Source organism: Coturnix japonica, chromosome 21 (genome assembly GCF_054131305.1).
Source record: "Coturnix japonica strain WE chromosome 21, WE-NBRP24, whole genome shotgun sequence".
Lineage (NCBI taxonomy): Eukaryota > Metazoa > Chordata > Aves > Galliformes > Phasianidae > Coturnix > Coturnix japonica.
The window spans coordinates 8,468,490-8,493,257 of NC_140683.1; the positions used below are offsets into that span (position 1 = coordinate 8,468,490).

Genomic DNA, 24,768 nt, shown 5'->3' on the forward strand with positions numbered 1-24,768 from the left:
ACTACACAATAGTAACAATGGTGAGTATGAAAGAGTGCTAATAAAAAGGATAGATTTGTGACTAAGATCGGAAAGTCAGCAGATGTGGATTCATTTGCTTGCATTCCCATGAACATCAGCAAGCTCTAGAGGATGAGACTCAACTCTTTTGACTTCATCCAACTAAAATTTCACAATTCAGTCTAAGCTGATAATTTTTTCCCCCTTAAGACAACAGAGAGCTAGTTTCAGAAGGAAATTCATCTTATATCTAAGACAGTGTCTAAGATAACAGGATAATACCTCGTTCCAGTGACTGAGGAAAATATTTAGACAAATATCTGAAACCAAACACCTGTTCTGTTATAATTCCATGTTAATCCAGTGAATCATATCATTAATTTTGCTTCAGTTAACCCTGGCTAAGAACTTTCATATCAGCATGTCTTCTGAGCTGGGAAGTGATCTGTTCTTACTCTTTCCTGCCCACTGTGTCTTCCTAGAATTGACCTTATAGAGATCTCTGTCTTATTTTAAGCTTCAATGACAAACTACTATCACTTCGTTGGTTTTTTTTTGGTTTTTTTTTGTTTTTTTTTTCACAAACCATCTGCTTTCTACCCAAGACCAGTAGTAAAAATACAAAAAAGAAGCTCATCAGAAAGCTAAATCTCAGGAGATTGAAAATCTCATTCTGCAGCTCCAGAGGCTCACAGTGCTCAGAACAAGTATCCTGAAAGATGAGTGCCTAGGACAGCAAGTTCAATTTTAAAGCTGTGGTATCTCTCCATTTGCTGATTTGAAACTGGAAAGTGATTTATCTCAATAGATAATTTGGGGATATGTTAATTTAGGTGCAGTGCAAAGATGGAACAGCACCCACTTGGAAAATTCAGTAAGTTCTGTGCCTTTCAGGCTTCTAGAACTGCACTGAGGATGATTCAGTTTAACGCAGAGGAGCCAGCTATTCAGAACTCCTTTCAGAAAAAAACTAAGTTCTCAACCATTTCTTCCCACTCTCCTGGGACCTGTCAACATTTTTGCTTAGCTTTCACTATAAAGCTTTAATTCTGCACTGGGCATGATGCAAACAAGTCTCTGCCAGCTCCTTGCCTCTTAAACCTGACCTTTGAGTCCACACCCAGATTTTTTCCATCATCCATCAGAACAGCCTGGTATTCATCTGGCCACACAGCCCTGTGTATCACCCATCCATTTCACTTTGTGAAAGTGAGACACCTGCCAACCTGTTAAGGGATACCAACAGCAAATGAATATGGTTAGTGCCTAGGAGCTGAATATCTACTCAACAAACACAAAACATGGTCTAAATAAGATCAGTACTTATTGTGGTGTTGTTTACAGGGGAGATAGGAAATACATTTCATAAGGCACTAGGAGAGCACCAGAATGCCAATACCATGCTCACAGAGCAGGTTTAATCCATTTTTAGCCTGTAATAAACAAGGAAATCTGCAAACATTGACAAGAATACATTCTGCATCCTCAAGGAGGGTAACACAAGAGGATACATAGCAAGAAGTCTGCTGGTAGCACAAGAAACTCAAGAGTAGCATCTGATTATTATCAGGGACTCTGAAGTGAGTTTTTGCCCTAGAATCACAAATAGCAGTGAAGTACCCACCATGTGCACTTGGCACATGCAGATACTTTTGCACCAGGAAATAACACTCGAAACATCCAGTGGAAACTCAGCTGAACATGGACACTTATTTCTGCTTTTCAGATCTCTCCGTTTCGTGTAATGTCTTGCGAGGCTTTTGACAGTCCAAATTACTGTTTCTCTATCCTCACCACCATTTCTTTTTGCCTACTATTTGCAAACGGGAGACTATTTTTTTTTTACACCACATGTTACGAATTTCTATTCTCCTTCATATCCTCTCTTGATTGACTAGTTTCTATTTTCTTCATGGGAAGAATATTGTAATTTAAAAAACCCTAATCATTGCTTTCAAGAAGACTGTTGGAAGAGAAGAAGTGAGAATTGGACACGCTAAAATTGTTAACAACTCAGAAAAACTCCTCACTGGAAAAAGAAATAAAGATTCTTGTTCAATGGAGCTTTGCTGATCTGGGGTGAAGATCCAGGCTTTGTTCATTGCAGGCAAGTTGAAATATCCAAGACTAAAAAGAAGAGATGACTGAAAAGAGAAAGCCACTGGAGTGAAATAATTTTGTTTTGAAAAATGGCATCCAGAAGCCTTATCTTTGACACATAAGAACAGACACATAGCTAAATATGCTGTAACCTGCTTAGGTTTCCAAAGCAGCAAATTAAACCAGTGGACTATGCAGTGAGTGTCCATTCAGATGAGCAAAGCTCATTGAACACAACAATACTGTAAGAGAACATGTTGAATACTCAATGCACCAAATAATCCTCTTTTGATAGAGAGACAGTAAAAGCTTTTGGAAAAGAGGAGGGAATAGTGTGTTTATGAACTGGGGTGGAAGAGAGACAAGAGTCTGGGGCAGGAAAATTATAAGCAAAACTTCTCTTTCCATTTTGCTTTGTTTTCTTCCTATAAGTTTATGATATTGATGGTAATTCTTGTTTTCAGGCAGGACACTGATCAGTGGCTTTTGTTGACTCTGACCTTGTGGAAGAGGGTGTTACAGTGTAGGGAATTTCTGAGTTGTTATTTAGATCCTTGAGACATTTGGGCTCACCTGCTTTCTCTCACTGACTCCTCACTGGAATATGAAATATTCATCTGAGTTGTCCCAAGTCTTGATAAACCTAATCACACAGTAACCTTCCCTGGGGCAACTAGGAAAGATACCCAGTATTGTTCTGTTAGATGAATTAGTAAATCTCATGTGACAACAGCAGTTGTTCCTGGAGATTTTGCTTTGATTTTAAACATCCTCAACATCTCTCTCTAAGATCTAGGATCTCATTTCTGGTAAATGCTGTGATCAACAACGAAAATACACACTAGCAATAACCCCAGGCACTATTTATTTGTTTAAACAAATGCCTTGCAGATTTATGATCTATATAAGAGCTAATCTCTCAGACCTCTCTGTCGTGGTATATGCCATTCCCCTGAGGCCTTGTACCAGGGAGATCCATGAGAATTATTTCATTATTTTTTACATGAGCCAATATGATAGAATCAGAGGTGGTTTGCCAAGAAGCATGCTTTGCAGCTGAACTTTGCCAGGAAAAAAAGTAAAACTCAAAAGCTTTGGGTACACTGTAACTGAGATAAGCTAAGCCTCAACCCTATCAGAGCAGTCTGGATTTTAAGCAAACAGCTTCTAATTCTGCTTAGGAAAGATTTGCTGAAGATTTAGCTTAAGACAATGTTCTGCAGCCACAAGGGAAGGGCAGAACTGACTGTCCTTGCAGGCCAGAGAAAGGAGGTGGGAGGAGGATATCTTCCATTGTCCTTCTTGCCCCATATACACTGTATAAAGTGGCTGAATGTTTTCCCCTCTGGCAACGCAGCACAGCTAATGATTTGTCTGAGAGGTCTCTGGCTAGAAACCTCACACAATGGTAGGGAATGTTAAATGCTCTTTCTGCACTGGGCTTTGCTGGGCTGCGGAGATTTGTCTGGGTGAGCGATGCCCTTGAGGCACCTCCGTCTCCAACTCGTTCCTCCCTTGTCTTTCTTGTATTTTTTGAAGCACTCAGGCAGTTGTTGAGGCCCATTCTGTTAATATAAACCAAAGGCAAGCTGCGGAGGAGTGGGAGATCCCATTCCCACATCACCTCCAGCTGTGCATTGGGTTTTTCACCCACTCTGCCAGGCGAGCCCAGCCCAGAAACAGAGTCAGGAGGCTCCGGGGAGAGCAGTTGGCTGCTCGGTGCCTCCTGAGGCGACTCAGCTCGGCTCGGCTCGGTTCGGTTCGGCTACATTGGGTTCTTCTCGCCCTCTGCTGCCCGGGGAAGGCTCGGGGGTCTTGGGGCGGTCCCCGGTCGCCACCGCCCCGCCGGGACAGAGCTGTCCATGGTGCTGAACCGCACCCGACCGGCTCCTTCCGCCCGCCCCGAAGCAGCCCCCGCATCCTCCTTCCTTCATTCCTTCCTTCCTTTCATCCAGCATGCTCGGAGAATAGAGCCCTGCACTGTCTGGCTCCGGCAAGGAGAAAAAGAGGGAAGGAAGAGAAAGGAGAGGAAAAGGAAAAAAATATATATATTTAAAATATTTAATGGATGGGGGCTGCTTGGAATCGTAATCAGCTCCGCTGCATCTTTCTCTCCAAAAACGGGAGGTAGGCAAGTTTAGATCCCCCCCCCCAAGTCCCGTCCAGCGGCCCTTCCTCGTCTCATCCTTCCTTCCCACGGCCCAGGCTCCGTCTGGACGGAGCTAAAGCCCCTCCTTTTTGGCCCCCCACCAGCCCCCCCGCCCCCCTCTCTCCCTCTCCGCCCCTTTCCTAATTATGTACAAAACACTTCTTAGAATAAAATGGCCAGGCTGGGGCTCCTCCCTGCTTCCCTCTTCCCCATTCATCCTCTCCAGGCCGCTCTAAGCCCCTCCCCTTGTGGCAAGCCCAGCCTCTCGCTTCCCTCCTGGAGCCCTTTTCATTTTTATTTCTAACCCCCTCTCCATTCTCCCTGCTGCCTCTGCTCCTTCCCCCTATGGCCACGAACTGAGCAGCAGAGGAGAGGGGGGGGGGAGGGAGCACACGAATAAGGAAAGGGGGGGAAAAGAAAGCAAGAATAAAAGAAAAAGCAAAAAGAAAGAGGGAAGAATAAAACGGGGATTTTTGTTTCCTCTGCCCTTAATGCCCGCGATCTGGATCAAGGAGGGGGATTTTCTGTCTGAGCATGAAAAGGACTGCTAGAGCCCCAGGATTTTCACGCCTGCATTATCAACCCAGCACCCAGTATGCAAGCTGGACAGAGAAGCTCTCCCACAAGTTCCTACCGAGCCGAATAAAACCCACGGGCGAGCAGATCTCCGCCAGAGAGGGACATTAGCAGCAGGTAAGGAGAGCGCGGCGCTGCGGCTGCAGCGATGCCACTGCCCCGGCGTCCCAGTCCTGCCTCGGCCGCGTTGTATAACGCCCTCGGCACCTCCGCCCCCAGCCCCGCATAAGTGTGCCTCTGTTCCGCATCCCACCTTGGGCAGAACGGAGTTCCCAGGGGGCTGGATGGCACAGGTCCTGTGTAGTGCTTGGGGGTGGAAGGGGGGTGGGGGGGGAGGAAAGGAGCGTGGGGCCGAGGTTTGTCGGCACATGGGAGCACAAGGGAAGGACGCAGCCCTTGGAGGATGCCCGGCAATGGGGGTGCTCAGATCCGGCTGTGTTGGCAGCGAGCCGGGGGTGGGAGGCAGCCAGGCTCCATCTGTATTCTGAGTATCGATACATCCCGGAGAGAGGAGGAGGGGGGGGGGGGACCGTCCCCAAGGAGATGGTGTCATCTCCACTTAATCCACGGCTCCGTTTTAGCAAGTGACAAGCAAATCGCGGAGGAAAAGGAAAGTCTGTCGCCTCGAATCTCACACTGGGCTGATTGCCTCTACTTGGAGTGGGGGACTGGGAGACAGCGGCTGAGCCGGGGGAGGGCAGCGATGGCGGAGGGGCCGCATCCCACAGCTCAGGAGATTGGATTCTCCCAGCTCAGTACTGTCGTGGAGCACAAGTTTGCTTTTTTCTGCCCATGGGGAATAGGATGACAGAGGGCATCTGCCCACCATGACATCATTCCCGGGGTCCGGCACAGCCTGGGGTTAAAATCCAGCTATGACCAAAAGAGTGTGGTGCTGTAGGTGTGAGCGTGTCTTTTGGCTTGAGAGAGTCCCTCTGTGCTTTTACTTGAGATACGAGAAGGGACGGGGGGGGGTCACTTCTTATATATGGTTCTCTTTTTGTGGAGAGAAACAAGCAGCAGATGAAGCCCTGGCAGCGTTAATGTGTGGCTTTAGCCTTGTGATTGACATCTGCACTAGGTAGGACAGAGGGATCCTTCATGCTTTACTCTGCCTGCTCATCTGGGTGCATAACAATAATTTGTTAATGGCAGTTAAGCGGCTTTTCTGGGAGTTGTAAAGAAGTATTTGAGGGTTATTGAGAAGCAGAGACACCAAGTCAAAAGGAGGCGATGCTTTGCTGCAAGAAATATAAAAGGAAATGTATGTTTTATGCCTTGAAAAAGAAAAAAAGATTGATCAGATCTTCCCGTGAGTGACAGCCAGACAAACCCAGGCTCTCTCCCTCCCACACCGCACGCAGACAAGCAGTCGGGTTTTCCTTGCACGTTTGCACACGTTAAGCACACAAAACACGCGTTGTGAACTCACCCCATCCACCCCAAGCTAAGCACAGCACCTCGGTCTCACCCTCGCATAGAAGCTACACAGCCCCGCAGTTCCCCTGCACCCAGATACACGGTGCTGATCTACACATGAACACCGTAATGTGCAGGACTGAGCCGAGATTCTCATTATGTGAACCGAGGATTCAGACGTTCACACAACGTGAATGCACACGCTGCCTTCCTTGCAGGTCTCCTGGTAGGTGATTTACTCCTTCAGCATCGTCTTCTCCTTTGTAGCTGATTGCAGGCATTGATTTGGGGTTTGTCTGCCTCCAAAGCCCTTTGCCACTCAGCAGAAAAAGCGTTTTGTGAGTCTACGTTTGTTTTAGTGCTCTTTGCATGTTCCCAGGAACTCAGCACTGATTTCACTGCTGGAAGAGCAGAGAAGCAGCCAGGGACCGGGAAATGGCTTGGGGGAGCAGCGGCAATCCCACAGCCGTCATTCCCTCCTCTGTTCAAGGACCACTCCGTGAGAACGTGAAGAGCTCTGCTAGAATCGCATTGCTTTTTCCATCTGTGAGCAAAACCACACATGGATCTATAGCTAAATGCATGCAGTGCAGACTCTGCTTCAGTCTCACCCAGGTTCAGAGCAATTCCCATGTGTGGAGAGCAAATACAAATCTGCCTTTGCAAGCCCCCCCCCAAGTCAAAGCAGGCACAGTGCACACAGGGGAGGTGATGTCAGTGCATTAGAGGTATTTAAGCAGCATTCCCCTCTGACCTTCCTCCCCTTCCCCTTTCCATAGGGCCTAGGAAGGAGGCTGCACTGTTCTCCCAAAGCAGGATTGTGATGAGGCCAACTGGAGTCTATGGTGAAACTTTGGAGAGGAGGAACACGGGGTGAAAAGGTGTGCTGTGGGTAAAGGGGTGTTCCAAAGGAGATGAACACAGAATCCTGATGGAGAGTCCCTCCTCACCCGCACTGTATATTACACTGGAAGTATGTGTGAGGTTGATGCTGCACACTCCCATGGAGCTCTGAATGCTGCTGTTTGTGCAGCAAAAATACCTCAGAGCCTCGTGTTCTGCTCGGGCACAGTCCCAGTGCCTGCTCTGAGCTCTGCTTGGGGAAGGGCTGCACAAACCAGCACTAGCCAAGCCCCTTGCATATCATCTCCTTATGAGTTGGATGTGGATTTTTGGAGCTTACACCCAGGGTGTGGAGCAGCTGATGGGTTATTCAGGTTTACTCCATCCCCCCCCCCCCCCCCCCCCCAGAAAAAAGAAAGAAAACCCAAACAAAATTAGCATTGCCAAAGATCAGGAACCGGTACTGCAAAACCCACGGCATGCCGCTCCTGGACTGGGCAACACGCAGGAACCTCTTTCCTGTTGTCTTAATGGCAGAGCTCCATCCGCAGCCACGAAGCTCCTTGTCCCGCTGCGCCCCTGCGGAGCCGGTCCGCGGCCGCGGGGCGGGCGGCGCTGCTTTAGCCCAGGAGGGGGAGCTGTGGCTCCACGCAGCTGTTGTGAGCGGAGCTGAACGGGACTGAATGGGGTCCAAGAAGAGCCGAACCGGACCGAGCGGAGCCGAGCAGGGCGTACAGCCTCCCCCTGCCCGGAGTGGGGGCCAAGGGTGCTAATAACTTAAGGGCGAGGGTGGGGGAAGCGATAAATAACAACAGGATTCTCTTCTCCGAGGAGCCCAGGTGCAAATGAATGAGTTTGGGCTGGATCCTGGCTAGTGCAGGAGTCCTGCTGAGGATCTGGCCCTAAGCATGCAGGAATCCTTTACCCGGTGATGAAATGCAGCTACTTCTGGGACAGAGCCCAGCAGCTTCTCCGTGCCAGCAAATACTACAGGGGTAGTGAAAAATCACTTCACGCATTGAAAGTGCAGAGATGAACTTAGTGAGGCAGAATATAAATTACCCAGAGTTGGGTAGCTGCTGTCCTACGCTTTGATTTACGCCGTCCCTCTCACAAAACTACCATGAGATTTTAACAACCGTAAGGACCTTGGCCCATTTCCTCCCAGGGAGGACATCCATGCATGGCTTCTGGTAGACCCATGGTGCTGCTCTGATGGCTGCCCTGTGGGGCTGGGATGGGGCAGAGCATCTCGGCTCTGTGGGTCAGCATAGAGTGCTCTGGATTTTTCCCTGCTTGGTGCTGCCATGTGGAGATGCAGAGCTTGATATGATGAGGCTGCAGCCTGTGGTCAGTATGGGAATGGGAAATGGGGTATGGCTGCTGGGTTTGTATGTCCAGAGGGAGTCAAGCATGGGCAAGGATAGACTCGATGAACAAGGTGGTTTGAGAGTAGGCATGGGACAGCTGTGCTGGCATGATGAGCTGAATTGTTCCTTTTCAGGGAAGAAAAAGTGCTAGGACTGGTGCTAGAGTCTAGAGGCAGGGGATGCAGGATGTGATGAAGAAAGTCTAAAGACTGAAGTTTACTTCAGGGATGCTGGATAAGATCCTAAGTGGAGGTGGCATGAAGATGTCCCTTTGGAAAGAAGCTGAGCATCAGGGCCTGTGTTCCCTCAGTGCTTGGGCTGGGGATGCAGCATGTCCACATGCTTGCAGACCTCTGCACGGTGAGCTGTTTGCTTGCAGCCTGGATGTAGGAAGGCCTGTGAGCAGCATCACAGGAGAGAAAGAGAGAGAGAAAGATGCTTACTTGCTTTTTCTATTTGTTCTTCAGAAGTCATGTGCTCTACATCCATCTTACTGTTGCCTACAAGGCATAGCTTACCTACTCTCAGCACTGTTGCCATGCCCATCACCAGGCCTGCTTGGTGCTGGATCCTCATCGTGGCACCAAGCCCCAATACCCTGCTGATGGCATGTCTCTGTGTGTCAACACGATAAGCTGCAATGCTCTCACTTGTACCATTTCCCCTCCTATGTTGTTGTGCTGCTGATGGTTTGCCCTGTGCAGTGGCAGTGGGAATAGATATAAGTTGAAGCAGCAGAAGCTGAGCAGAGCAAGGAATCTAAGTGGACTTCCTCAAATAGTGGCTTCCAAAGGAGGACAGGGTGAGCAGCCTTTGCCGGATGCTTTATCATTGTGCAATATTGGTGTTAGTGATAGAAATGCTGGGAAGTAGCTCAAGGGCCAGGAGCACCAACACAGCTTTCAATCCCTGCAATTTTTTTCCTGTGTGCATTAGCAGTGAGCACTTTGGAATAGAATAACACCATCACAGTGACATCTTTCCTCTCCCAGGTTAACAAATCACAACAAAGCCAACTCTCTGCTGATACATACCAAGCAGTGACACAAAGCCTTGCAAACCAACCTGTAAGAGGTTCTCACACACAAGGGCAGCTCCAGAAATTTGCTCTAGGGCATTTTGTTAGAAATGAAAACACAACACAGGAGCAGAGGGAGCTCTCACACTCCCCTCTGCTCTCTTGTTTTGCATCATTTCCAGCAGAGTAAGGGGACCTAAGACCACAGAGTAGCTCAGGTTTCTTGCAGTCCCTTCATGCCCGTGACCTGTCTTGTGGCTCTCCTGAGAGGAAGCGTGCTCTCTGACCATGCTTATAGAAAAGAAAACCTGGAGCCTTATGGCAGGTGTACTTGTAGCCGTGACTTTTTGTATCTATGCATATTGCAGCTGAAATGCACTGCGCAGTGAGTGCCTGTGAAAAGCCAGGAACTGCTTGCTGTAAGTCAGCACAGCCTGCTGAAGCTGGGGGAGTTAACTGGCTTCGTGGTGAGTGAGGATCTCTATCATGGGGTTTGATTTAGAGTGTGATTTAGAACCTGGCCTGCTCTCTAGATTCTGCCATGTCTGTCATGGTTTTGGATGTAGTTTTGGCCAGAAGTACTGAGTCGGCACAACTGATCCCATTTAGCCATCTCTTTACCTGCTGGAGCAATGTATGAGGTTGTCAGATACACTGCAAACATTGGAGACCTTTGTGATAATTTATCCTTGTGGTTGTGGATGCTGACTTGCTAAGCAGAATGGAAGACAGGGAGGGCAAGCTTTAGAACCATTGCCTGGTATAAGCAATACATTCCAGACATGCTGCCAGGACCAGGAGAATAAATAAAAGATATTTGTAGAGAGCAATAGTTGGAAAAGTGCAAAGAAGCTAAAACTAACCATTGAAGGACAGAAGGAATTGAACTGTGACCCTGAGGAGGAAGCAAGTGCATAAGGACAAGCAGGAGAACCAAGACAAGGAGGTGTGAATCTCTAGCTGGGCTTTTGGGATGGGTGGAATACGCAGCAGCCAGGCAGACTCTGAGTGCTGGAGCAGCCGGACTGCTCTTCAGGCTGGTACAGATGGTGAGCAGGTAGCAAAAACCTCAGACATATGCTGGGGTATATATGTGGCTTTAGGTCCCTCCTGGCTCAGGCCACCTCCTTACCTACAGTATGAGGATGGTAGAGTTGTTCCAGGCATTTCTTGCACTGTTCAGTGCAGGGGGAGACTTGTACCTGTAATGTAGCCTTAAGACCAGCAGCTATTTCTAGAACTGTTTATGTCATGCTATCCAAATTCAGGGTTGTTTCTGCAAAACCACTCCAGGCTTCACTGTTTTGTGCCTATATATATAGTGCATTTACAGATAGATGTATCAGTAGTCTTCTTTGCTTTTAGAGGAGGAAAGTTAATGGTAAAACGTAGTGATCAGAAGTGATTGTGCTGCTCAGGATGTATGGTGGTGAAATGGAGGAAGGAGTGGAACATCTGGGTCGGATGGTGTTAAAAATGAGAGCAGCTCAGAAGTGGTCTCACCAAAATAATGGGAGGAAGCAACATGTGTTGGAATTGCTGGAACAGGGTGAGGGTGTCTTTACAGAATGGGAAATATAAATACAGGGTGCTCCAAGAAGTAAAAGAAAAAACACATCAGAAGACAATGGAAGACCTGCTGGCCTCGTTTCTGCAGGATACATTACTGAGGGTTTAAGTATTGCTCAAGGAATATTGAGCATGGGCTTTTAAATATGTGCTGAACTGTCACCAACCCAGAGCCATCATGTCTGCAGAGGGCCTGATCCTGCAGCCTGAATCACACAGACACATTTCCAATTACCGTGGGCATAATGAAATCTGATTCCAAGATCAAAGTGGAAGCAACTGCAAATCCATACGCGTGTGGAGTGCAGAGTGAATCATGTTTATGATCCGATGGAGTTCAGTGTCTTTGTTCCAAAATGCTGGTCAGGAAGGCAGAAGAAATATTCCCCAGGATATTATAAAGACTAACATATCATCAGAAGGAGAATCAATGGAGATTGATGGCAAATTAAATGGATACTTGAGACATTAAAAGGAAGGATGAAAAATAGAAACGATATTATAATTGAACTATATTAATATATTTTAAATTGCTTTACAAATATTAACAAGTTGAATGAGGAAAGACCGGAAAGGACAGTTTATTTAGTCTGGGGAAGCTTAGGACTAAGAAGGTACATTCGGGTTCCAGCACAAAAGTATCTGAAGGTTAGAGAGAAAAGCGATCAGAAACATTTTAATGCTTTGATGATACAAGAACAAGGGACACATCAAAATTAAAGGGCACAACTTTTAAAGCAAATTAAAAGGAAATAGTCCTTTCTTCAGCCTATAGTGAAGCTACACAATTCCCTGCTGCAGGATGTCGCTGAGATGAAAGTCTGGGTGGATTTGAAGTGTAAAAGGGCTACACAACTTTGTAGCAATTAATAGCATTTGCAGCTCTGCAATCTAGGACAATGGTAATCAGATCTTATGCTTCAAAGCAAAGGCTGACCATCTTCTGGGGTCGGGAAGGACATTTTCTCTCTGCCTAGTAAGAGTATAATATGGTTGGCCTGGTAATGTGGTTGGTTGTGGTAATATGACTGGTCGTGGTAATATGACTGATTGAAGCTAAGTCAGCAAAGAGATTAGCAAATTGCTTCTGTGGGTGCTGGATTAAGGTGGTATTTCTTAAAAAGGTTTTCATCATTGCCAAACAGAATATCAATCCAACAGTCTCTTCTCCTGTGTCAACTCCCACGTAAGTAATTGCAAAGATTACAGCAGATATTGAAGCAGCGCATAAAATGGGCGGTTGTAAGCAGTTGCAATGACCCTGAGCTGCACATTTCAACTTCCCCTATTGCTGCTGTTATCTGCAGGACAGCACGGAGCCCAGAGAAGCCTGCAGTCTCCTGTGCAAGGTACTGTATGGGTGTGAGCTCTGCCCTTGAGGGCTTGCAGTCCAGACAGAGGAGAGTAGGAAGAGAGGCAGGAAATGCTGTCACTACTGCTCTGTAGCAGGGGAAGTGCAGCACAAAGCTCAGGGATCAATTCAAATCCTATTACAGTCAGTGGAAGCATTTCAGTTTGTAGGGACGAGAGCTCTTTCTTAGCCCTCACTCATTTTGAAAGTAGTCAGTGGCAAAATAACAGAACGTTTGAGAAAACATGGCCTTAAATATTGCTGTAGAGTGTGTTGAACACTTGGAAAATCAGCCTCTAAGGTGTGTGTGAATTATCACCTGGGCTCACGGAGAAAGGCTGCGGCAGAGAGAAATGACTTGGCATATCTGGACTTTCAACCAAACTGCCCTAATAGGTGAGATAGCACTGACAGAGAGCTTTTGTGTCCCATCTCATCCATCCCATATTACATCCCTATGCATCAGGGTGTTCCAAGGTGCTCCCCCAGAGCACCACAGCCCATGGTGTTGTGTGCTGACCAGAATCCTGTCTCCTGCCCAGTGTCTTCCACCACCACCTGGGCCTTGTTTGTGGGAAGATAGAGGAACCTACCCTCCGCTGTCATATACAGACAGGGGTGCTTTGCTTTGGCAGGGGATGCTTTCTGAAGACCACATGTCTTGTGGCCATAAGCATCCCCAGGTGTGCAAAGAGATTCTGCTCTAGGACAGGTAACTAAAGTGTGTTTCCTTCAGAAAGGTGGGAAGGAAGAAAAGCTGATGGCTGTGAGGATAATACATGATGTAGATGGCATAAAGCTCCAGGAGAGGTATATGGCTGGAGCTGGGAGGGAGAGGAGAGCTGGTAGGCAGGAACACAAAGTTCACTGGTAAAACCAGTGCAAGTGCTGAGACAAATTGCCACGTCAAGGAAAAATGATTCTTTTACTTCCTGGCTTGCAAACAATATAGAGATGTTACAGGCAGGTGCAAATCTGCTGGCAAGGTGTTCTGTAGGTGTGATGATTGCTGTGCTTATAAGTTTGGCTGGAAAGAAGGATGGACAATGGAGTTTTCATCCTGCAAAATGCATGAGAAAGATGCAAGCCTAAAAGTAGCTGTGGGTTGGATTTTTATTTTACCTGCATTATTGGAAGATTGATTTCTGATGAAGGGAGCGGAAAAGAGGGGGGAAGTAAAATTTAAAGACAGCACGAATTGGAATCAGAGCTTTAAAATGGCAGTTGTGAGTTAGTATTCTTGAAGGACTGGTTCGAATGTGACTGCAGAGACCAGTGTTAGGTTCTGGTTTCCAACCATTTGCATTACAAATAGAGGTAATATTAAGGTAGAAAGGAACCAGCAGGTTTGGTGTTGGTGAAATTCTGCTGGATTTGCCCCAGGGAATGAGAATTGTCCCTGCATTTCAAGTACCTGAAAGGCTTAAAACACTGACAAGGCTGAAAGGTGAGGTGCGGGTTGGAAAGGAGAATGGCTGGTAGGAATAAGCGGATTGTAAGCTAGGCTGGGTAACTCAGGGATCTGCAATAAAACTGTACAGTGATGGATAGTGAATAAAAGACTATGGGTATATTATGGTTTACGGAGCACAGGACAGATGTGTCTCTAAGGAGACTGCGATAAGGAGTGGAAGGCAGCAGCGGATCGGGAGCAGTGGCTGTTTTGGGATGCAACAGTGCTGTGTGAATAAAGCAGCGCTGTGGCGAGATAGTTCAATTCTGATGCTGTCAGCGACGTGTTATATATGACCTTGGGCAGGTCACTTAGGTTGGTACCTTCCAGAAGAGCTTTTTAAATGCCTGCGTTTCCGTACATAGGAGCTGAATTTCTTCAGTCGAAGCTGCAGTTCCGAGCCCTCCGGCTCACACACTGAATATGAACCACTCAGGGAACTCGGCTCCACATTTGGCATGAGGAAAAATCTGGATTTTTTGAAGAATTCAGCAACCCGTGTCCTCAGGAAATATAGTCCCCCAAAGACTGGTGTTAAGCAGTGCTGAGTCTTTACATTTCCAGTGCAGGGCAAAAAGCAGCTCTGGTTTGCATCTGACTCCCTACCACCTCAGCAAATTGGCTCTGTGTTTAGAAGCCTGACCTGCATTTACTTATCTTCTCATTACCTAAGAGTGCTAATGAAGTTAGCCTTTTGCTGGAATACATAAAGGAAGAATATGTTGATTGTACCTCTTTCCCTCTCCCGCACACAGATGTGGGGTTTTTGCTTGCACAGTGTGCACAAGGAAGTATGCAAGTGCACGGATCCATGCATGCACATACATACTGTTCTTTGAGACACCTGAATGAAGACTGCTATTTCAGTGCAGCGTATTAGCTTTTTTTTACCAACTCCAACATTGGCAGTAAATAGCAATTAATGATAAAACTGCTTACATTAAAAAGAAGAGCAGAAGTCCTTTCTAGCAGTGGATTCTCCTGCAGTGCTTCTCATTACTTTGTTTGTTTTTAATTTTGAAAACAGTCAGTATGTTTTCCCATAGCTTTTTTTTTTTCCTTCTCACTTCTGCTCCTCCAGGCTGCTCACGGTGGAAGAAATCACTGTGTTAGGAAGGATGCAGCTCTGAGTTTGTCTCTGCCTTTGCAGCTCATGTCAAGGTAATGTGCAGTCGCATCTTCTCCCCTGTTAATACAACAGGGTCTGAGAGGAAGGGAGGAAGCACAGAGCCTTGAGACCAGCAAAGAGCAGCCCCCAAACCCATCTTGTCACGGAGGTCAGGGATATTTCTCTGGTGCTGGGGCAGGATCCTGTCTCAGGTGCTATAGCAGACTTGGCCAGAAGGGCTGGGGACAAACACGCTCTGCTGTGCTTGCACAGCATTACAGTTTGTCTGCAGATATCTGTGAATACAATTCAGTGTTAAATCCACTGGCTGCAGGAAGCTAAGCAGGTGATGCTTCCCTCAGTACTTTTAGTACTGAGGCTGACACTGGGTGGCTGGGAGCAGAGCAGCGTGCTTGAGAGCTCAGGAGTGGGAATGGAAGGCAGAGGATGCCCAAGGAATAGGAGAACAGGATCCCCTGTACATGCTTCTACTGTTCCTGCTGTCTGCATCTCATTCAGAGCACACTTTGGTGGGTTAGATTAGGGATTGCTGATAGTAGTGAGCTGTGCGTTTTGTTTGAGGTCAGATGCATTTGGATATCGCTCATTCCATTTTTCTGTAGAGACCTCTGATTACATGTTAGAGGGGGTTGTGCTTAAAAAACCAGAGTAGATCCAAAAGAAGAGGAAAGCAAGAATTCGGAGAAACAAGAGGTAAAAAGGGATGCTGTGACTGCCTTGAAACACAACAGCTGTACGTGGCAATTTCTAATGGAAAAAGAAAATCCAATCTCTCTGAGATTATTTCCTGGGAACTGTTCTCGCATATTGGAAACAAGGATTAGCTCACTTGTTTTTCTGTAAATCCAACTGTTTTACTTTAAATTCTCTGTTAAATGTAGGTTTGGACTAGAGGAGAGTAAGGTACAATAAAATCAACAGCACAACGTGAGAGTTTAGGAATAATGCTGTTGTACTTCGACTCATTTAGACTTCTCCCATCCTGGTTTTCTTCTGACAACCTCTATCTAATGGATTCGGCCTGAATTAATAAGCGTTGTCAGTCGATCCCATAGCACTTTTTCTGTGCCTGATTTTAGTGTGTGTTAAAAATAACGTCTCGCGTCTTCAGTGCCTATGATTGCAGTTTCCTTTGTGCTACACACTGTTTAAAACAATTCATACCTCAAATAACTTATACTCAGAGGGTACAGAGCAGTGGGAGATAAAAGAGAAAAGAAAAAGATTAGTCTGGAGTCACAGAGTAAATCAGTAGTAGAAGCCTTTGGAGAAGCTTACAGTCTTGACTTCCATTCCCCTGCTCTCTCACTAGACTGCAGATTAATTACAAATCTCTTTCTCACCCATTAGGTTTTTCTCATACTTCTTCTTCTCCAGCACTTTCTCATTCACACCTTCAATTCTTTGTCATTTTTCCTCTAATTCAACTTTCCTTCCTCTCCCTTTTTGCACACTTTCCTCTTTTCTTCTCCTCTGTTCCTCCTGCAGAAGATGACTAATGAAGTGGCAAGTGTTAATAGTGTGTCCTGTCTGTGCCTGCTGCAAGGGTTGAACAAGGAGCTGGATGGGCAAAGGAGAAGAGAAGCAAAGAAGGAGGGAAGGGACAGATGTGAATAGATGTCAGCTGAAGGTGTGCAGGAAGGTGAGCAGGGAGTGGGAGCACAGGAACCAAACTGAACATCTAAGGAGGAAAGCACAAACCCATCTGAAAGCTGGGATCTGTATCCTAAAGGCCCAAAAGTAGAGCAAAGTCTTACAGGGCAGAGAGATACGTGGGCGAAGAGGAACAAACAGCTTTTTCCTCTTTGCTGTGGCAGGACCTGAAGTCTGGATGTCTCGCATTCAATTTGTCTGGATGAGTTAGTGCACAGGGACTTCTAGTGCTCGAGTAAAATCAGATGTGAGTATGCATATTTGATCAGACAGGGGTTACGGGTGCTCTCTGCGCGCTGGGCATTGCGTGCTGGCAGGGATTAGACTGCCATCTGCTTGGTACAATGCACAGTATGGGGTCAGTACCTGAATCCCGGATGCTGCTGGAACTCCTGCCGAGGTCCTCAAGTTGTGCAGAATAACATTTTCGTCTCTGGAGTCTCTGTTGTGTGGTTAATGGACTGATGTGAACAGAGCGCATGGATTTAGGGAGGAGAAGCATTTAAGTGCCAGATAGGAGATGAGACTGAAGAATCCATATCTGGGCTGGTACCTATAGCTCCTTGGAGAATAGAGGCCAAGCACTCAGCAGCTGGTGGGGGGGACTGTACTGATACTCTGGGAACAAAGCCCGCAATCCAGGCAGGGGAAGGAAGAAAAGTGAGATGTAAATTAGGAAGACGCTTCCTTGAGCTACTTTGAGCCAAGAATATTATATCAAGAATAAAATGTCCAAGAATAGTTGGCTGTCTTTGTAAACAGTCACATTAGACATGATAGATGACTTCAGGCTTATGCCTTCACAAGCACAGTAGACTTTAAATATCCTTCTTTGAAAACTCCTTCCAAACACCTTCGATCTCACAGGGATAAGCCAGCTAGCCATTCTTGTTCTTGTTCTGCATTTGATTTGCCACTCATAGAAAATTATTTATCTATCTAGTTATTTATTATCTAATTCTATGGCTGCAGTTGAGGAAAATCTATTTATTCCTTTTTCCACAGCAGTGTCTCTTTCTCCAGCAGCTCATACTAGCTGGTAGGTGCCCTGGGGAATGTCGAAGCAGAATTAATTAGTCATGACCAGTGATGGAGGTGTTTTTTTTACATTTGGTTTTGGCTAGCTGACTGCACAGAGTCTTCCTGGGAGTCAGGCTGTTAGAGAAACAAATGTGATGCCTGCTCTGGATTGCTGTCAGGCAGTCACTTGGGAAGGATGTAGAGGTATGTGGGATCTATCAAGCAGTGGGGAACTCAGCTGTGTGCATGCTGGTGCAGGGAACCTGGCTCTTGCTTTGGTAGGACACTGTGCAGAATGATAGGCTGTACTTCAGCATGTCCTGTCCTGTTCCCAGCCAGCAAAGGTGTGAATCTGTCGGCATCCACAAGGGATCTTCTGGGTAGACCCTCATTCTAAATGTCCCCGTTTGGAACAAGAGGAGCTGTGATGCCATCTGACACAAGCCAAATTGAAAGTCACCCCTCCAGCATGCCCTCAACTGCAGCGCTGGCCAACTGCACAGGTTGTGCTGAAGCTTCAGTGTTTGTTTTACAAATAGCTCCATATTCTTCCAGACCTTCTTCCCTCCCCTTGTAGAGATGAGCAGAGCATGTGCTATTCTTTCTGGTCAATGATTTCCTCCTGGCAATGGAGAAAGGTCAAGTGTCCATGCCAATTCTTTTCGATCTGTCAGCATCCTTCAAATCCTCTGGCAATGAAGGGCTAATGATTTCCAGTACCTGGCTTGGATGGGCAATCTCTCCCTGCAGGAGCATTCTTCCTCTCCAAAGAGACTCCACAGTGCAGCTTGGCATCACGAAGCATTTCTCTCAAAGACTCTTCCAGGGTATAACTCAGTGCTCAGTGGTACTGATGCTGTCAAAGGGATGGGGCTGCAAAAGGGATGTGCAGGTGACAAGGGATGAGGTCACCCTTCAGGCTACTAAGTCCCAATTTTCAAATTTCTTCATCCTCTATCATCTTTTTCTGCCTCCAACTTGTTCCACTGTTGTCTAACATGGAAACAAATGGAGGCACTTTGCTCCTCTTGCACTGTGGCAATGAGGCCAAGCGTACAGAAGCGTTGGCTGGGAGGGAGCCATTCATGGGGCGGGGAGGTGGGAACATCAGCCCTTAATGGAAGTCTGAGACTTGATCAGTGCCTTGCTATTAGCAAAAAAGCTGTAATCTATAGTGACAGACCAGCTGGAGCAACTGTAGAAGACCAGGCGAATCTGCATGCGAAGATGCATGCTGAGCAGCTGCATGGGGGGGATTCAGCATTTCAGTTGTAGAGCCTGGCTATAGGGACACATCCCTTAGAGAGGGAAAGCAGGCAGAAAAGCCTCTGCTACTTGAAATAAGCCTTCAAATACAGGGGATGCTCGTTCTTCGGCCTCTTCCCTCCCAGCCCACAGGCAGCAGCTGGCGGTGCAGCCTAGTGCAGGGCTGAGCATGGAGCACCGAGCCCCGCTGCCCTCCATCTCCAATCGAACAGCAGCAAATGTGCAGTGGCTATCAGGGACACTTTCACCCATGACATGAAGAATCAATACAGCTGCTTCATTGCAGGCTGTGCTCTGTATGGCCATTTTCACTTCTCTTTTGCCCTTTTTTTTTTCAACCCACTTCCACCACCTCCTGCACTGGGTTGACGGCACAAAGGCATGGGGAGCAATTCCCCTCTGCAATGCATGGAGGAGCAAAAATGGGCTCTAAAAGAGGGAGATTTCCAAGGAGGAGGGGGAATATATCTTTTGAAAGCCCATAAGTGGTTTAGAAGCCAAAGGCCCCAAGGAGGTCAATGGTATTAAGAAGTTTAAGTCCCTGATGCTCATGAAAACATCACACACAGATTCCACCCTGGGAGAAACTTCATTTTCCTTATTAATGTATTTCCTTATTTATGAACCAAGCAGAGAAGTTGTGTAGAAGAGACCTGAGTTGTGCTATGCAACCACAGAGCTGACAGACCTGCTCAGAAAATGGACACATTATTTCCACACAAAAGTCTTACCTTCAGATTTCTGCTGTTTTTGTGTTTAAGCTGCTTGTGTGGCTTTACTTATTCATTTATTTACTTATTTAAAACTCCGTTTTGAATCAGAACTTTGCTCTTATGAACACAAATTTCTTCAGGCAAAATAAAATAAAATAAAGTAATAATAATTTGAGACCATCAATATCTTCTGTTTCTGCAGCATTAAAATGCTACAGGAAATATTTGGCATGGTACAGTGTTAATAAATGTTATAACTAAAACACCATCAAATGCTCCGTGCACTATATCATGTATTTTAAGCATATTAAGCATATATCAACACCGTACAGAATAAGTAAAAATGTCACAGCAAATTAATTGAAACAACGTAAAAATAATGTGTTTGTCTCCTCAAAATGAAACATTTTCAGTACAACTGAAATGAAGAGAGAGAATCAAAATGATTTGTTTTGACACTTGGAACATAAAAAAGTTTGTCAGAATTGACACGTTCCCATGTAATGTTTCGATTTCAAGAGGACTGCATTTTCCTGCGAAAAACTGTTCTGTCATAATTTTTTGACCAGCTCTACTTGCAGTCTATCTAAACAGACAAGCATCACAGCCAAGACTCTCAAACGCTCCAGGTGGTCACAAGATAGATTTAGCACAGAGCAGAACAGTCTCGGAGAAGGAAATAAATTAAACTCACAGATAGAAGTGGCCTTACACTTGGGTACCAAACTGCTTTAATGTTTGAGATGCTCAGAACGGAGTGATTCTGGAATCAAATCCTAGTGGTGGTTCTTTAGTTTTTAGGGAAGCTGTATAGCAGGAATGATGCAATAATGGAATGGTCTATTATCTGTGATGGTCAGATGCCAGTGCAGATTTTCAGTATCCTCTGGGATGTTTCAACTGGTTAGGATCTAGATACTAACAACTCTTCTGTGCTTCCTACATTAATATTAAGAAGTATGAGATGGCTTTATTATCCATTCATGCTTCCTTCTCAGTGCAATTCCCAGTATGGGTTCCTATGGAGTAGGTTGAAATGTAGCACTGCAGATAGATTGGCTCTGGGATTCAGAACTGGTAAAGAGAGCGTTGGCTAGGAATTCTCCCACTCTCTTGATGCACAGATTTTAAATCTTCTCATTATATAAAAGCAGTTTCAGGTTAATTTGTGCTTCTAATTTAATATGCTGTTCCAAATTAAGAGTTAATATGATATTTGATTATCTTTTTGCAATGAGATTCAACCTAAGGCTCATTGACTTCAATAGACCTTCCAGTAGAACCTGCAGCTTCTGTGTGCTGCATGGATGCACGCCTGCTGCAGGAGATCTGCATTCGAAGGTTTCTGACTAATATTTCAGCAGCTGCTAAAAATAGAGTTATTTGGGGCTATTATTACATATTTTAGCTCACATTTACGGTCTGAATGTAAACTCTTTTGTATGAGTGTGCATTTAACTCCCCCTATAAAGCGAGGCAGGGCATTGAGGCTTCAAGCCCACCTCAGCAGCCATTTGTCTTAACCCTGGTTCCAGATACAGCTCTGTTCCCCCACAAAAGTCCAAGCTACACCAGCTCTGTGAGGTCTCAGCCTGGCAGGACTCAGCCAGGACTGAGAGATGCAGAAGACCCAAGTCAGGAAATGACTGAGGGGTAAAAAAAACACCAAGGAGATGCATAAGTTACAAGGATCATTAGGTAACCTCAGCTTCCTAACATGCCAAAACAGGCATTGTTTGCTTGCATTTCCAAGGGATCATTCTGTGTGGCTGTGGTGGCATGGTGCCTGCCTAGGAATGAACTTCAGAACAACAGAAATATCACAAAGAATGTCAGGTGTGGGATAACAGTTGACCTTTTGGATTGAACATTTTATTTTTTACTCTTCAAGGCAGTTTTTTGGCATTGATTTTTGCTTACAGGTCCAAATTGTTGCAATGAATATATTAGAAAGGAAAGACCAGCACACTGACTGTAGTAGGCATGACGGCAAGAATCAGGGTTTATAGACTCTGATCCAAGCCTCTTGGAACTCAGTTTTCAGATTACTGTCTTTCTCAGTTTTAATGATAGGGAAAGGTGATGGTTTTGTTTAGTTTATTTCGTGATGTCTTCAGGTGTTTCTACAAACTTTTATTCCAAAATGCAACAGAAGTATGAATTGCATTTGGACATTTCCTTTGTGCATCATTACAGAAGTTGTTTTTGTTCGCTCATGACATGCTGTTTAAGAAAACACATCATTTTGATTTGGGATATGTATTACTCAACATGTAATGAAAAACAAAACACAATCTTGAACCAATCCTTTCCAAATAGAAAACTCAACATTTTCTGTTCCAAAGAAAAGCTGACTTTATCAAAATGCTTTTTTTTTCCCCCCTGTAAATCAACAAATTCCTACAAAGCGCTTTGCCTCTGATGAATTGGCATTTTTCTGACATAAAAATGAGCAATCCAAAAAAATTCTAAGCGGCTCTGTGGAAAGTCTTAGCTAATTCTGGAACAGTAGCATGAAGGTGCGTAGGAAGGATACTGCAAGGAGATGTAGTGTTGAGCCACGACTTAAAAGATTCGGGTTGAATTCCTGGAGCACTTATGAAATGATTTGGGGCAAGCCATTAATCTGCCCCGTGTCTCAGTTCCCATTCTGCAGAATGGGAAAAACAGCATTTCCCAATCTCAAGCTACTGCAAGGATAAAAACCTATTAACACTTATGAGGTTGCTGGACTTTGATATAAGGTGTATAAATACTGAGGAAGACAGAAAGCAGAGCTGCATTTTTGTGTAGCTTAGAATGAAATTATGGGGAAGTGGACTAGCTTGGACAATAATTTAATAATAGTAGAAATAATTTCAAGTTTGGGGCAGTGTTTAATAGAAATCACTGCTCACCACCCACCATACTTTTTTTTTCCTAATAAGCAGCTCAGAAAAGTGCGATTTATCATTATTATTATCATCTATATTCATTCTATCTCTGCCACTTCACAAATGAGAGGAGTTCCTCACAAACATCTACAAAGCTAGCTCATTATCCAGCCTCCCTATTTATAACTCTCATTTATGACAATAGCTATCAAAATCTTGCCAACAGTAGGGCTGCTGGTGTGCTGACACCACTGCTCCGCAGCACGCTGAGCGGTATTATCTCACTGTTCCCTTGCGTTTCCCCATCTGTCCCTGACCATCTGGTGTCCTTGGTCTTCTAATTAGATTGTAAGCTTTTGGGGGCATGGACCGCCTTCCTGGTTGTGCAGCACCTATCATGATGTTGTGCCAGTCCCAGATTCAGCAAGAATGGGATTCTTCCTTCCATGCCAGTGTGCACGTGCAGAAGATAGCATCCAGCTCCACCGTTGAACCCATAGCACTCTTTGGTTTCAAGCTGCCTCTGAACCTCATCATAATAACAATAGTAGTTGAAGTACAGGGACAGATGAACTCAAATAAGGTATGTAGTTGTTACCAGCGTGATTCTCAGCTCATTCTAGGCAGGGAGCAATTAGTGGCTTTGCACATAAGCTTTGCTTCCTTTCGACTGCTGGTTGTACTGCATTAATAAAGAAGGATACATAGGGTGATCTTTTGGTTCACTGAGTATTCTGACAAGTCGTAAGCAAAGTGTTGACAAACTGAAAAGAAAAGGACCTTTCTTCCTTTAAGTCATTAGGGTTCAAAAGAAATACTTTTTCTTAACTGTTCCCTCTTTAAGAACCTGGAAGGACAAATCAAAAGGGAAAAAAATATTCTTAGTAGTTGCAAACAGAAATTTGGAATCGTGTTCCCTTGGTGCTCTGAAAACCAAAACTGATGTTGCCCAATCATTATTTTTTTCAGCATGAACAATTTGGCAAAACAGAAGTGCATTCTTCAACTGTGCTGTTATTATTGGAGAAGAATTTCTCATCACCTCTCCTTGCCATCCTTCACCCCTACATTTCTCAGCTGATGAATGTCCCCCAGGTCAAACTGCTCATACATATTTCCAACTGGAATGGGTGAAGAGTAAGTGAACATTTAGGCACTGATCAGAAACTCAGAGCAACCACTGACTTGCAGCTGCACTGCTGACTCCAGTTGGATATCAGCCATTGCAGTTTGAGCTATAATTTCTCAAGGGCAGAAATGGCCAAATTCTGTGTTCCCAAGCCTCAGACTTATCCTCAGAACTTTGTATGACTTAACAAACCTTGACAGATTGGCTTCCCCATCCTTTTCTGTCCATGATCCCTGTTTTCCCTTGTCCCTGACACATGAGAGATGTCCTCAGATTAGTTGGATTGCTGGCCAGTGTTTCCAGGGACAGCTAATGCTGTCCTACCAAGTGATCTACCAAGAACTAAACCCTAAAGATGAAGGGCAGTAGGTATCTGTCTAGCAGGAGAGTGTGCAAGTTACCTTAAAGCAGGAACTGCTGAATAAAACCTAGATCTCCCATACTTAAAATTAAGTGTACACTTAAGCTGTTTGCTGAAATGAGGTCAGATGTTCCTCACTTTGCAGGGTCGAGCTCTAAACTAACATAAGCTGTTTCATCTCTCCCTTGACACTTCAGTCTTTTACTAATTTATCAGCATCCTAAAGCAGTGTGTGAAGTTGCTGCAGAACAGAAGTGTTTCGGATACAAATAGCAATTGTTAGCCTCTTCCCTCTGGTAAATGGCAGCAGGCAGAAACCTCTTTCAACCTGCCAAGAACGAAATGTGGGACACAAGAATGAATTATTGGTGCATGAAGCTTAAAGAGATAGGGAACTTATTTCTTCACTACGAATACTGTGTTCAGTAATTTCCTGAGTCTGCATTTCTGATGGAGAATAGTTTACAGCGATGAGCATGAGAAAACAGAAGGGATGTGTGCAAGATCAGTTTGACTCTAATAGAAGGGATAAGTGAAAGGTACAGAGGTTAGAAGAAAGGTTGAAAATCCCAGGAGGCAGAGGAAAAGAAGAGTGTTTAGAACAAGCAACGAACAGCTCTGCATAGCCTTCCTGATAAGAAAAAGATCTTGCAGAATCATTTTGTGCAAAATCTATCATTCCGAGCTATCTCACTGTAGAAAAATTACCTTTTAAGTGGCTAAGTAGACACTCAGCTTTATTCCTTTCTTCTTATTTCAAGAAACAATGGGAGTAA

The 24,768-nt window shown here is 45.3% G+C and overlaps 1 protein-coding gene across 1 annotated transcript in view; it reads left to right on the forward strand.

The window, feature by feature from the left end:
• The first annotated feature begins 4,533 nt into the window (after nt 1–4,533).
• BRINP1 (BMP/retinoic acid inducible neural specific 1) overlaps nt 4,534–24,768 on the forward strand; it is a 74,451-nt gene continuing 54,216 nt past the window's right edge. The window contains exon 1 of the mRNA XM_015879374.3: nt 4,534–4,942. The gene's annotated coding sequence lies outside the window, so the exon portion shown is untranslated. The remainder of the gene's footprint in view (nt 4,943–24,768) is intronic.